This window comes from Onychostoma macrolepis, chromosome 03 (genome assembly GCF_012432095.1).
Source record: "Onychostoma macrolepis isolate SWU-2019 chromosome 03, ASM1243209v1, whole genome shotgun sequence".
Classification (NCBI taxonomy): domain Eukaryota; kingdom Metazoa; phylum Chordata; class Actinopteri; order Cypriniformes; family Cyprinidae; genus Onychostoma; species Onychostoma macrolepis.
The window spans coordinates 26,809,979-26,824,807 of record NC_081157.1 but is presented as its reverse complement, the minus strand read 5'-3'; the positions used below and the strand labels follow the sequence as shown (position 1 = coordinate 26,824,807).

The window sequence follows — 14,829 nt, the reverse complement described above, 5'->3', positions numbered from 1 at the left end:
ACATTCATTGATGTCTGAAAAGAGATGAACAGAGATTCAGATGTTTTCTCTGCTGCACAGCGATTATATGAGATTCATCATATCAAGCTCTCTTTACCTTGGCATTCAATAACATGCGCTCGTGTGGGGTTATGAGTTGAAAGAGTTGTGAATCCTTCATGACACTGACAGTAGTAGCTGCCATCAGTGTTGATGCATTTTACCTTATTTCCACAAATGTGTGGAGTAGACTCACACTCATTGTCATCTGTAGCAATGACAAGAAAAGTATGAATAACCACAGCACTCTTTCTTGATTTTTATTTACAATTCATTTATGAGTGCTGTTTCAACATCAACAAAACATGATTATTACTTTTTTTTGTGGGGCCATTATAAATGTTTTAGAATGAATCTTTTTTTTATTTTATTTTTTTTAGAATGAATCATTGATTGAATGATTCAGTGACTCATTATAGTTACTTGTTGCCACCTACTGGCGTATTAATGTAAAGTGCAGCAAGAGTCACTAAATACCCACCACTAACACATGAACTGACAGACTGTCAGAAAAATGCAAACATAGACGAGCATTTTGTGCTATGAAAGTACATGGGAAAAAAATCAAGAGATAAAAGCCAAAATCTTCTCAATAAAATGTAAATTTTAACATTGTGCAATATAAAATATGTGTCTATAAGCAAAACGAGAAGCACTAAATGGCCAATACTTTTCTAGGCTCTAATAGTTTCTTACAAAACTTTATTAGGGCCCGAGCACCAAGGTGCGAGGACCCTCTTGGAATTGCTCTGTTTATTATTATTATTTTGTGTGGGGCCAGTGTGTTGACATGTACAGCTCTAGTAAAATCCTGTTAAACCCTGACATCAGAGTTGTCAACACAAAAAGGAGTTTCTAAGAAATGTATGAATGTATCATATATGTTAGATTTTTCATTCATACCTACACACTTTCGTTTGCTTGTTTTCTGTCCAGGTTTGCAGGTTGTTTGCATCAGGATGTTCTCTGTCAGTGCTAACAGAAGAACTATAAGCAGAAAATAAAGAGTCTGTTACTGCAGGTTTAGTGTCTTTGGTGTAGTTTGATGCACATATAGTGAGCTCCAAAACACTGAGACCATATTGATAATATGGGATTTTTTATGCAAACCTGCAAATATGCAGATAGTTTTATCAAAGGTCAAACAAAAGACATCCAGAAAGACCTAGTCAGTCTGACTTTTCAGATTTCAAGTAGTAATGTAATAATGTTTGTAAAGTAAAAACAAAACTAAGAAAAAAAAAGAAGAAAAATAGAAGCATTTTCAATAGTGGTCTCTAGATTAGATTACTGGACGTTACTGTATATAAATTGTGTTTGAAATGATGGTCCCATTGTTGGGGAGCACAGCTTGACCCCAAACAGAGACCAGTATGCTGAAAGAAGGTGAAGTTAATCAGTTTACAGAGAGTTTACTGAAAACAATGTTCTCCACACTTCCAAAGGCCACAGAAAACGAATAAGAGAAATCCAACCTCCAACTAACTTGAGATACAGAAACTCTAAAATTTAAAGGCATATGGATGATCGGTTGATGCTGTTTCTACTTTAACAGTACAGATAATTCTACCATCTTCTGAAAATGGTATTATGTTATTCACACAAATGTGGTTATTTCAAGATATTACCTTTGACACACTACATTCACAAGTCATAAATCAGAAAACTACCATTCCCTATTTGTTATATAATATAAGAGGAGATGATTGTAAATCCACCCCTTCACCACTGACTATTTTGCTATCCCATCCTGATCTTATATTAATCTTAATCTTAAAACATGCAGCCAAAATTAATTTGATTTATTCCCATAACAGCTAAAATGCCACTTTTTAATGAGGAATAACAAAGACAAAATGGAAAGAATTATCAAAGAAAGGAATAATTCTATTCAGTCAATTCACTTTTACACTCATTGTTCATTACATTTGCATAATTCACCTGTCATGAGAGGGAACAACAACATGTTATTTAATAACTAAGCATTTATTATACATTCTGCATGGACTGTCCATTTTCCCAGAGTCTAAACATATGTGGGTGGAGTTCCTGCCAATATTATTTGATTGATCAAACATAATAAGGCTAGTTACACATACCCAAAAAAGACCATTCTGTAATCATTTACTCGCCCTCATGCAAACCTAATTTTCACTTTTTTTTCTCTCTCTCAGATATTCTTGTGGCAGTTTCCTCTCATTCCCATTTATTGTTTCTCTTTTTTGAGAACAGTTTGAGTTTCTCCCTACAAACATCTGTTCATTCAATCGTGAAAAGAACTGAAGTGTAACTCACCCAGACTCAGCAGATACATGTGCCTCATAGTCAAAGACTTGCAAATAGAAAAATAAAGAAAGAAAACGGCTTATGTTTTGATCCTGAGCAATTACAAGAAAGTTCTTGAGACTTTTCAAACGATGACTGTCTCCAACTATCTTCAAGGCTAATAGTCACAGATCACTTCAACTAGAAAGAAAATGGTAAATATTGTGACTTTTTTCATTTGAAAGCCTCCTTTTCACAGTCTTGCTTCTCAGACTAGGTCTTGTGTCTCTCTCGCTGACTCTAATGCTGAAAAAGCTTGAAGTTCCTGAAAGTTTTGTCAGTGCTGTCCAGCCCTCTGCTTTGGCCAATAGCAAATTTTATTTTATTTTATTTGTTTACAAGAAAAATAGGTCATTTGGTTTCACTTTATTTTCCAGAATGTGCACTTACTTGTACTTAGAGTGCACTTAAGGTTAGGTTTAGGGGTAAGTTCAGGGTTAGTACCTAGTTATTACTCAGTCATTCTAATTACTACAAGTGCATTGCATGTACATGCAGAACAGGACTGTAAAATAAAGTGTTACCATAATGTAAAATGTCATTTTCTTGCCTGATTTTAGCACTCTGATTTAAATGTGTTTAAACATACAATTGATGTTGTGGGGACAATAGTCAAGAAGAGACAGGAGAGTTGTGTGAGATGTTTAGTAGCAGTGGTATATTTGTCTGTTTATTCACAGATGCAGACTATTAGTGCTGTTCCTGTATACACAGACACACTCAACAAGTTTAAACCTCATAAAGACATACATCTGTGCAACAGAAAGAAAGAACATTGATGTATACAAATATATATTTCTAAAAAAAGCTCTTCCTGTTCCTGTGTTTCTTCCTGTTGTTAGTTTGCTTCCTTAGTTATCATCGTCATCATCATCATCATCAGCATCACCACCTGATTCTAGTTCAGTTCATCAATTTCATAATATATTGTTTGGTTTTTGGCAGTTATGCTGTTGTAGTTTGCCTTGACCTTCCTCTTTGGTTTTCTTCAGGTACTGTAGCCTGTTGCATAAATCTAGTTGAACAAACACTTACTTTCAGAGTAGGTTTAGAGTTGAGTCCAGGTTAATTTGGGTCAAGAGGTTTCATGATACTTTTTTGTTTATCAACTTTTTCTATCAACTCAGGTTTTAACTCTGAATCAATGATTACTTATATTTTCTGTGCACAAAGAACCAGGTAACTCTGCAGAGAACAGCCAATAGCATTTAATATTGGGGGGAAAGTAGGTGTTTTGGTTGATTTATATGGAAATATGAGGATTTTAAGCCTACACTTCCCACAAAAAAAACTTCTGTTGGCTGCCAAAGCTTTAGAAAATTGCTGGCAGAACATTGCTGATTGTGTTACCTTTAAAGGCTAAAAATAAAATGGATTGAAATTTATTTCACCATATTTATTGTAATTTAATTAGAGTTTAAATACATTTGGTTTACTTAGATATTACTTAAAAATAGATTTGCAATAGTTTACTTGTGATATTAATAATAGAATGCTATTAGCCAAAGCAGGGGTCTCAAAACTCTTTCAGGCACTTAATTTGTACAACTATATTAGAACGGGAATAATTTTCTAACAGCAACACTGTGATGAGTGAATTTTTGCTAGAAAAAGAGCAGGAGAAATAAGATGTAAGTGTCTCAGAGCTGGCAAAAGCTATTAAAAGAGTGACACTTTATCTCACAGAGTATGACGCAGCTTGCAGAAGTGACATGCATGGTTGTTGTCACCACTAGAATTAGCCAAAGCAAAAAACTCATTTAACATCTTCCAAGGCACATATTTACAAAATAGTGACTTCTGGGAATGCATACTCTGGTCTCAAGAGGCCAAGTCAATCATTTCGGATCCAAAAGCATCCAAAATGTTGTGGTGTTGCTAGAGGAGTACAGTGAGAAGTGCTTGGTACCCACAGTGACGTTCAGTGGTAGTAAAGCTCTTATATAGGGATGTGTGAGTGCTGAAGGTGTGAGGGAGTTGTGCTTTATCAACGCTGTCATGAATTCACACACCACTGTCTGATGTAATACAAAAACTTGAAACAGAAGATGCTACCATCCCCTCATTCCCTGCATTATTGGGCATTTCTTCAGCATGACAATGAAGATATTCATTCTCCCAAGGTGAAAATCCTTCAGTGGACATGTATTTCACCCAATCTTAACACTCTTGAGCAGTTGTGGGGGATTCTGTAGAGACGAGCTGAGCAAAACTCCCCATTAAAGACCAGAGCATTTAAAGAGGTCGTCCTCCAGGAGTTAAACAGGACAGATGTGAAAATTTGTCATGAACTTGTACACCCAGTGCCAAGAGGGTCAGAGCAGTATACTTAAAGTTCTAGAGGACATATTAAGTACTACAATATTATACATTTGCTGAATTAGATCTAGGGTGCACTTATTTCTGCAATCCTTCATTTAAACAAAATTGGCTAATTTACTTATCTTACAGAAAATATTGGCATATATTGCCATCTGTCCATGAATTATATTAGTGATCATTAAGAAAATACATCTTTATATTTATTCAGAGGGGGTGTACTCATTTATGCTGTGCACTGTACTTTAAGTACCCCTGAGATTTCAAAATAAACATTTCAATAATTAAGTATCACATTTGCATGTTCACGGTTTCTTTGATGTTGATTAATGGTTACATGGCATGGAGGTAAATAAAAATATCTTTTTTTAGTAAGTGTTTTATTTTAATTGCTATTTTAAGACTCAATAAGATAATATATGTTTACTTGAATATTGCACTACAAAATAATGTTTACTGGAGCATTGCACTACTAACTCTTTTGCACTATGCGCTGCTTCCCACAAAATCTCTCTTCTGAACAATTTAATGTAAAAAATATATATTTCCTGCACAATTTCATGTACAAATATCTCTTAGCACTATTTCATGTACAGTATTTATGTAAAGTTCTTGTACAGTCTCAGTTTGTGTATGTGTAGTCAACTAGGTATAGTAGTTATAGTATTTATAGTATATGTATAGTCAGATGGTTAAACTGTTGTATAGACCTATTGTTTTTTTGTTTTTTAGTTTTTTCCTATATTTGCATTGCTATATGTGTATCTCATGTCTAACTAGTATGTAGCACCGTGGTCCTGTGAGACACGACATTTCGTTCCACTATATGTCCACACATGTAGCAGAATGACAATAAAGCTCAACTTGAACTTGATTTTAAAACAGTGCCTGCGTCCCAATGTGCATACTATCCATCCTAAATTTTATGTGATAGCAGTAATTTTCAATACTATTTAGGGCAGATAGGGTGGATAGTACACAGTAAAAAAATGCAGTGTCAATTTAACACTTAAAATGTCCATTTTAACACTACTAAAGATCATATATGGCCCCAATCTATCTAGTGTTAAAAGTACACCATTCATAGTGTTGAATTTTTAGTGTGAAAATAGCACCTTAGGGCGTGTTCACACTTGGCGTCTTTTTTGACTAGAAAAAGTTGACAAGAGCGCTTTTTTAGTAAAATAAAAAGCTGGCAGCATTTTGGTTACAAATAGCAGCCGAGGGTGTCTTTTGTTGCTATAACAACAGCTGCAAAGGTAGCCTAGCGCTGTGTGCTGCAGAAATGTCGGCTTTTGAAGTAAATGTTGGCTTTTGAAGTTAACGGGGAGGGTATGTTTGTCGGTTCACAACGACGTTTGTGGGAGCGCGACATTATACGGGGAAGGAAACTGTATGGTGCTTCCAACAATTTAGACCAGGAGCTCCGGTTGGATGATACACGGTTTCATACAACTCCTTGCATGTACAGGTGCATCTCAATAAATTAGAATGTCGTGGAAAAGTTCATTTATTTCAGTAATTCAACTCAAATTGTGAAACTCGTGTATTAAATAAATTCAATGCACACAGACTGAAGTAGTTTAAGTCTTTGGTTCTTTTAATTGTGATGATTTTGGCTCACATTTAACAAAAAACCCACCAATTCACTACATCAACAAATTATAATATGGTGACATGCTAATCAGCTAATCAACTCAAAACACCTGCAAAGGTTTCCTGAGCCTTCAAAATGGTCTCTCAGTTTGGTTCACTAGGCTACACAATCATGGGGAAGACTGCTGATCTGACAGTTGTCCAGAAGACAATCATTGACACCCTTCACAAGGAGGGTAAGCCACAAACATTCATTGCCAAAGAAGCTGGCTGTTCACAGAGTGCTGTATCCAAGCATGTTAACAGAAAGTTGAGTGGAAGGAAAAAGTGTGGAAGAAAAAGATGCACAACCAACCGAGAGAACCGCAGCCTTATGAGGATTGTCAAGCAAAATCCATTCAAGAATTTGGGTGAACTTCACAAGGAATGGACTGAGGCTGGGGTCAAGGCATCAAGAGCCACCACACACAGATGCGTCAAGGAATTTGGCTACAGTTGCCCTATTCCTCTTGTTAAGCCACTCCTGAACCACAGACAACGTCAGAGGCGTCTTACCTGGGCTAAGGAGAAGAAGAACTGGACTGTTGCCCAGTGGTCCAAAGTCCTCTTTTCAGATGAGAGCAAGTTTTGAAATTCTAGAGTCTGGAGGAAGGGTGGAGAAGCTCATAGCCCAAGTTTCTTGAAGTCCAGTGTTAAGTTTCCACAGTCTGTGATGATTTGGGGTGCAATGTCATCTGCTGGTTTTGGTCCATTGTGTTTTTTAAAACCAAAGTCACTGCACCTGTTTACCAAGAAATGTTGGAGCACTTCATGCTTCCTTCTGCTGACCAGCTTTTTAAAGATGCTGATTTCATTTTCCAGCAGGATTTGGCACCTGCCCACACTGCCAAAAGCACCAAAAGTTGGTTAAATGACCATGGTGTTGGTGTGCTTGACTGGCAGCAAACTCACCAGACCTGATCCCCATAGAGAATCTATGGAGTGTTGTCAAGAGGAAAATGAGAAACAAGAGACCAAAAAATGCAGATGAGCTGAAGGCCACTGTCAAAGAAACCTGGGCTTCCATACCACCTCAGCAGTGCCACAAACTGATCACCTCCATGCCACGCCGAATTGAGGCAGTAATTAAAGCAAAAGGAGCCCCTGCCAAGTATTTAGTACATATACAGTAAATGAACATACTTTCCAGAAGGCCAACAATTCACTAAAAATGTTTTTTTTATTGGTCTTATGAAGTATTCTAATTTGTTGAGATTTTGTGAATTGGTGGGTTTTTGTTAAATGTGAGCCAATCATCACAATTAAAAGAACCAAAGACTTAAACTACTTCAGTCTGTGTGCATTGAATTTATTTAATGCACGAGTTTCACAATTTGAGTTGAATTACTGAAATAAATGAACTTTTCCACAACATTCTAATTTATTGAGATTCACCTGTATAGGCCCCTTGTCAGTAACCAAGTTTTGTGCTTCACTGTTGGTTGCTTGTTGATGGTGTAAATGCTGTACTATCGGTTAATACAATCTGTCTTTGTGCTGGCCTTCCTCTTTCTTAGAAGCTCCTCGTGTACTTTTCACCTCTGCTTACATCTTGTTTGCTTGTATAGCATTTAACTTGTTTGCTTGTATAGCATTTAACCAGAAACTACCTAAAAGCCACCTCTTCCTTCACAAACTACAAAACCAACATGGGTGTGTGCCTTATCAGTGTATGTGCACGTACCTCACAAAACTAATTTTGCTTTTGAGGAAGGATAATAATTTAATGATCCACAACAAAATAGAAAGCGCTTTGGTGGTAACTTAGTGAATACTTAATTACCACAATACTAATTTCTCACTAGATGAATATACATTTACACACAAACTGACCACCAACCACAACTTTCAGATGCCACCTTTGTTTGTTTTTTTAGCTCAGCTGTGATGGAATTGAATGCACAGTATTGTGGGAGATACATCTACGCTGCCTTCAAAAATCCATCAGACGAGGGCATCTCAGGAGACAGGAAGTGAAACTAGCATTGGATTTGGATGCGCCTTGATGCCTTCCTACCTTAGAAGGTAACCTCCAAAGGCAGCATTCTTCAGTTTGCAGTGGTTTGAGTGGTACTTGATTGTATGAAATGGTAGCGTTTTGGAATAAGAGGTAAAGTGTTAGGTATTTTTGTCAAGGAATTTCTATGTAGTGTTTTTCAGTGGTTGCTAGGGTGTTTTCTAGATGGTTGTTAGATGATTTTTACTGGCCCTGGTCAAAAGAGCCTCAAGTCCCTTTATGTTCTGGTCTGCAAGTATGACTATTTCAATATCTTTCAACAGACAGTGTCAGTCTGTCAGTGTGTGACCTTGTACATCCTCTGCTGAGGCCTAGAAGAGGAGAAAGACTCCATAGTTGAATAAAATTATGTCAGCGAATTGTCATTGTGTATAAAGTTTAAAAATATATACACACACCTAAACAACAGTTTCAGTCACACACTGTACGTGGCAACACTTCTACAGACACTCAACAGTTTGTTTTAAGTGTAAAAAAAACAGACAATCATTTATTACAACTGGAATACTATAAATGGATAATATAAAATCTTTGAAATAAAGGTATAAAATAAAGCATATAAAAATATTTTGTAAAAAATAAGTAACAACAAAGCCAGATGCTCTGAGCATTCTGATCAGACATATCATAACTGTTCTTTGGCGAGAGCAAAAGCAATGATTATTTAAGGCCCCTCCTTCCAAGATGCTTGACATTTTCTTTTATAATGTACTTCTGCAGCAATGGCAAAAGTGTTTTGCTTTTCAACCTTTGTCATTTTGCAAACATACTTGGTAAATTTAAAGTTGTACTTTACAGCATTAAAATTCTTAAAAGCACTGTGCTTAATTATAAAAATACATAAAGGCTGGAATGCACTACACAACTTTTGTACAGATTTTGCTGTGATTTGCAGTCTGGAAGAGTAGATGCTAAAGCCAGAACCAATTTTGAGTCTGCAGATTCTGGGCAGTTGGATTTGAAAAATTTCACAGGAAATCACATACAAATTCCAGTTTCTTTTAGCTTCAAAATATAATTTCATCCATTTGGAGGATTTCAAACATATAACACAGCTAGTCTCTTAATAGCATATACATCATAATTAGCGCTGTTAGACGATTAAATCGCATCCAAAATAAAAGTTTTTGTTTACATAATGTGTGTTTACTGTGTAATTTATTATGTATATATAAATACAGACATATACAGTATATATTTTGAAAATATATACATGTATTTACATGTACTGTATATATTTATATGAATATAACATGTTATATAAATATATTTAATATAGAAACATGACATTTTTCTTTAATATATGCATGCATGTGTGTGTATTTATATATACATAACAAATATACACAGTATATACACATATATTACATAAACAAAAACTTTTATTTTGGATGCGATTAATCACGATTAATCGTTTGACAGCACTGATTATAATGCACTATACTCTAACATAAAGTGCATGTATTTTTTTTTAGGTTATTCTGTCATCCATCATTATAAGCCTGATAACCATTCCCACTGGTAAAATCTGTCAAATCTTTTCAGATTTTAAAAGTCGTGTAGTGTATTCCAGTTTTTAATTTATACAAAAGGTGCTGAGCAGCTTTGTCATCCAGTGTTTAGCAATAGCAAAGCAATACAGTCATCAAAAAATACCCTTGACCTTTAGGTCCCATCTTTGATGGCATCCCAGTACCATTTGTTAAGGTTTCCAAAAACCCGGTAGTCTTTCTTTGTTCGTATATATTGACAGGCACAGCATGCATGCTCTTGAGGATAATTAACAAGTTTGATTTCAAAGTGTTTTCGCCATTGAAAATACTTTTTGTATTCTTCAACATTTTTATCCAATGACAGCAGGTGTTCAGCCAGTTTCTGAGGGCTGGAGAAATCCTTCACGTGGATGAAAGCATCTTTCGGCAAAAAACTTTCGTATATGTATCGTGGAGCCCCAAGAGCCACTGGCACCGAGGGGATTGAACAGCTTCTCTGTCATGTAGTCATAATGAGCGTCTGTGTTCTCAAATAACAGATAGAACTTACATGTAGTTAATATTTCCTTGTATTGTGCATCACTTACTGGTTTTCCAAAATGACGCCCAAAGGCATAAATGTTGATGTATTTTTTGACCTCATTATAGTATTTTACCCTTTCATGCTTCTCATTCCAGTTGCTCACAATCCAGCAGACTAACTTGTCCTTTTTGTCCAAAACTTGTGGAAATATCTTATACTCGGTATCTTCAGTTTTAATCATAATTTGTTCACGAAGGACAATATCAGCATCCTGTCTGTAATTCAGCGTCACATTAAATAAGTTCTCCAAACCGCAGAGTCGTCTCGTGTTTTGTGGGGACTCAAAGTGCATCCATATCCATTTCTGGAAGAAAGGCCGAGGTTTTGTGGGTAAATCTGACAGGTCGCTTTTAATGTCTCTGTGATTTATCAGCACTCCGGGAGCCTGGCTGTAAAGCTCTCTGTCTACAGTTAAATATCAACCATCAATATTAAAATTGGAACTGCAGGAATTTAGGTCGATTTTTTTTCCCAAATGGCCAAAACCATATAAGCAGGATAGTGCTGTTTTCCAGGGGCTTGTCTTTGGATGCTGTAAAAGTTCTGACTGTTGGTGATTCGTTACAATAGAGATGTAAGAATTCATATATTAAAAATATGTTCAGTCCAACAGAGAATATAAGAAGCAAATAGTCCTAGTTCTAGTGGTTTGTAGAATACTTTTAAGAGATTATTATACTTTCTTGAAAACATTTGCTATTGGTTTCTAACATGTGTTACTGTACATGTTTGGGTTGTGTTGTCGTTACACGGTTTAGACCAGCAGGTGACGCCAGCGTAGTTTGGAAGATTCGTTTTCGTCAATATGGGACACATGCCCTATCAAAAAACTGTGCCCGTATATTTTGATACCCTTTTTAAATACTGTTTTGGATATACATTTTTGTAAATCTGCAGTCGCATGTGCAATTAACAGCTGCTTAGTCGTTAACAAACTATAGATTTTCGCGGGCACTTGTTTTGTTTTTATAGAATAGCCCGTTGTAAACGATTCAGTGCCTCAACCAAATGAATGAGAATCACGAGAAATCCTCAAAACAGTAGTGTGTTTCTAGCCAGTGTGTATATGATCTATGGTTGTTTCCAGTACACGACAAATATCTCTGAATAGCCTATATAACCAAAATTACACATGATTACAGCAGAAAAGGTTTCATTAGCCATTACACCAGTCTTCAGTGTCACATGATCCTTCAGAAATCAATCTAGCATGATTTATTATCAATGTTGCAAACAATTATGTTATTTTTTAAGTTGAAGAGCAGTATTAATTCAAAACAAATCTTTTTTAAAAATTAAAGTCTTTACCATTACTTTTTTATCAATTTAACTTTTTCTTACAAAAAAGAAATATATAGTAGTCAACATTTGAATATATATAATATGTACCACATCAATCTCAATAACTACTACTGAGTTTGTATTTAATCATTTTAAGTGATATATATAATTGTCCATGAAGGCTGAAAGTCAAAAACTCCTTATTTCAGGTGTGCAGAATTATTAGGCAGGTTTTCTTTTACAGATAAAATGAGCCAAAAAAGAGATTGAACTCAACAATTAAAGTAAAAAAAATATATTAAATGCCCATGAGAAGGATGCAATACTAATGCAATAATAGAATTAGCAAAGTTAAGGCATGACCACTGGGCAGCGGAACCATTTTAGTCTCCAGCACCATCATTTTCCAGAACTGCAACCTTCCTGGAGTCTCCACAAGTGGAACGTGTCAGGTTCTCAGAGACTTTTCTTCGGTAAAAAATGATTTAAAATGGAAGAATTTATCTTCCAGAATCTGGCAGTAAGTTTTGGGAGCTCATTTTAGTTCATCTCCTATCTTGAAAAAGTCTGTCTTGCAGGACTGATTAAAAATGAGCTCCTAAAACTTACTGCCATATATTATATATATATATATATATATATATATATAAAATATATTTACACAGTAAAACAACTCTGGTCCACACCACAGCAAGTCAGTTTTTCTTCAACGCCAGAGTAAAGAGTGACAATTTAACACTTTTACGATGTATTTTAAGTTTAGATTAAATTAAGTTAGATTAAATTTAGGTTAAATTAGTTGACAGTAACTGTCAGGAAATAATTTGTGATAACTTGAGAGAGTTACACTGATAACAACATTGAGAGTACATAAAAAAAAAAAACAATAAAGTTAAATTCAACTTTAGTCTGGGATCACAGTAGAATTCTATTCATTCTACAAAGTTAAAAATAAAGGCAAAATGCAAACAGTTGTTATAACAAACTAGTTCTTTATTAACAAACAAGCCGCATAACATTATGGAAGGTTTACTTTAAAAATAAATGAAGGCACAATATAGGCATTTCTGTCATCAGAAATAATATGAAAAATGCTTATCAAATGGTCTGTAATACTTCAAGTCCTGTACATGTCAGTGAATGCAAGTCGCTAAATGTCAGTGAAATTGAGTCAATACCCTGGACTTTGCAACACAGTACAGCAGTGCCAGAGTCAACACAACATTCAGCAGATGAACAACTGCAGGATATGTGGATCAGTTGTCTCCAGTTGCAAACAGTAAAGTTCAGCGTATAGTTATTTCACAGAGCAGGAAAGGCTATGCAGATTCAAGTTCCTCCAAAAAGACTGGAATGCTGGTTCCCATCTAGACAACACAAAACCAGACCAATTCAAATGAATGCTATTTGTGTTTTATAAATACAGCAGGTTTTTTGGTGGAACACACTCAATCATCTTGGACTTTTGTGACTCAAACAAGAAACTATTTTGGTTAGATTCAGACTTCTGAATTGATTCATTTCCAAGTAAAAAAGGAACAAAGGAAACCACAGAAGTAATCCATGTGACTTCAGTGGTTTAACCTCAATTCTATGTTTTATTTGTGCAAAAAAAACAATTCATGACTTTATTTACAAAATATTAATCTTCAATACATGTTCACACAACAACATCTGCTCTCGCATCAACACATCATGAATGCATTGTGATGTTCTTTGAATGCACGCTGGAGATTAATATTTTGTAAATAATTTTTAAAAATGTCAAGAGTGGGAGACATGGATTTGGCTGTTTATAAGATTTCAAATGGCTCGTAATCTTCATGTCAGCTCCTAGGCTATTCAGGTTAACGCATTAATATACTATATGGGAGATGACGCAGATGACATGTTGAGAGGACAGCCTTTATCTGATGCACAGCGGCAAAAAACGTACCATACGAAAGAGCAAGATTCAATCAAAGAGTGCAGCAGCCCAATGAATCAACTGATAACTTCATAACATGCTCTTGCAGAAAACTGCAACTATGGACCTCTGCATGATGAATTGCTCAGCGACAGACTTGTAGTTGGTCTAAGAGATAGTACACTATCAGAGCGGATGCAGCTGGACAGAGAGCTCACACTTGAAAATGCTATTAATATGGCACAATAGTCAGAAGTAATCAAAAGTTACTTTGGGGACCTTTACATTAAGGGAAAAACAATAACATTAAGGGACCTTTTGTCCAAAAGGAACCACTGGTGTTGTGGAAGAGCCAGCAAGAAGCCTTCAGAGAATTTAAACATGAGCTTTCATAACCACCTGTTCTTCTACAAAAAGAGGAGGAGCAGTGGAAGCAACACAGTTCTGGAGAAACTGCATGAAGGGCACCCAGGGGTTGCTAAATGCAGACTGCATGCTTGAGACTGTTTAAGTGGACAGATAAATGAGCTGGAGTCAATCCAACCAATGCCCTCGGAGTTTCCTGCCAGACCATGGCTTAAGTTGGGTGTAGATTTGTTTTCAATGCATGGAAGGACCTATCTACTGGTGGTGGATGATTTTTCCAGATTTGTGGAGAATTAACCCATGCAAGATCTGATGATGTAATAATGCACTTAAAGTCTATGTTTTCAATGCATGGAATTTCAGAGAATTTCATTTACTTACATAATGGCCCTCAGTTTTTTTCCAGTCAGATGTTTGCAAGCTTTGCAGTGGATTATGGCTTTAGTCACATCACCAGCAGCCTGAGATTTGCTCAAAGCAATGGAGAAGCTGAGCATTACGTTCAGACTGTAAAACACCTGCTTAAAGCGATTGGGTGTTCAGTTTCAATTTACCGCCTAAAATGACTGTGTAGGTATATTTATACAAAATGTATTGGGAAACGGGCATGAAATGAAATGGGTTTAAAAAGTCAAGACAATCAAAGATAATAAGATAGGAATTACCTGACATTGTTGAAATTACCTTAGCAAAATTCACCTCACTCCATCAGGAACATAACAGTATGTACAATCAGTCAATGCATTTTTACATCCTTATCATTAGGCATGGGTGTACATTTCATCTAACAGTTGGGGATACAATAAACACAATAATTATCATGAGCATTTTTTGAAGGGGACACAAAGATGTTGTGGGTACACAA

At 35.8% G+C, this 14,829-nt stretch overlaps 1 pseudogene; it reads right to left on the bottom strand.

Annotated features, from left to right (window-relative positions):
• Positions 1-10,000: 10,000 nt before the first annotated feature.
• Positions 10,001-11,227, bottom strand: LOC131534930 (4-galactosyl-N-acetylglucosaminide 3-alpha-L-fucosyltransferase 9-like; annotated as a pseudogene).
• Positions 11,228-14,829: the final 3,602 nt, after the last annotated feature.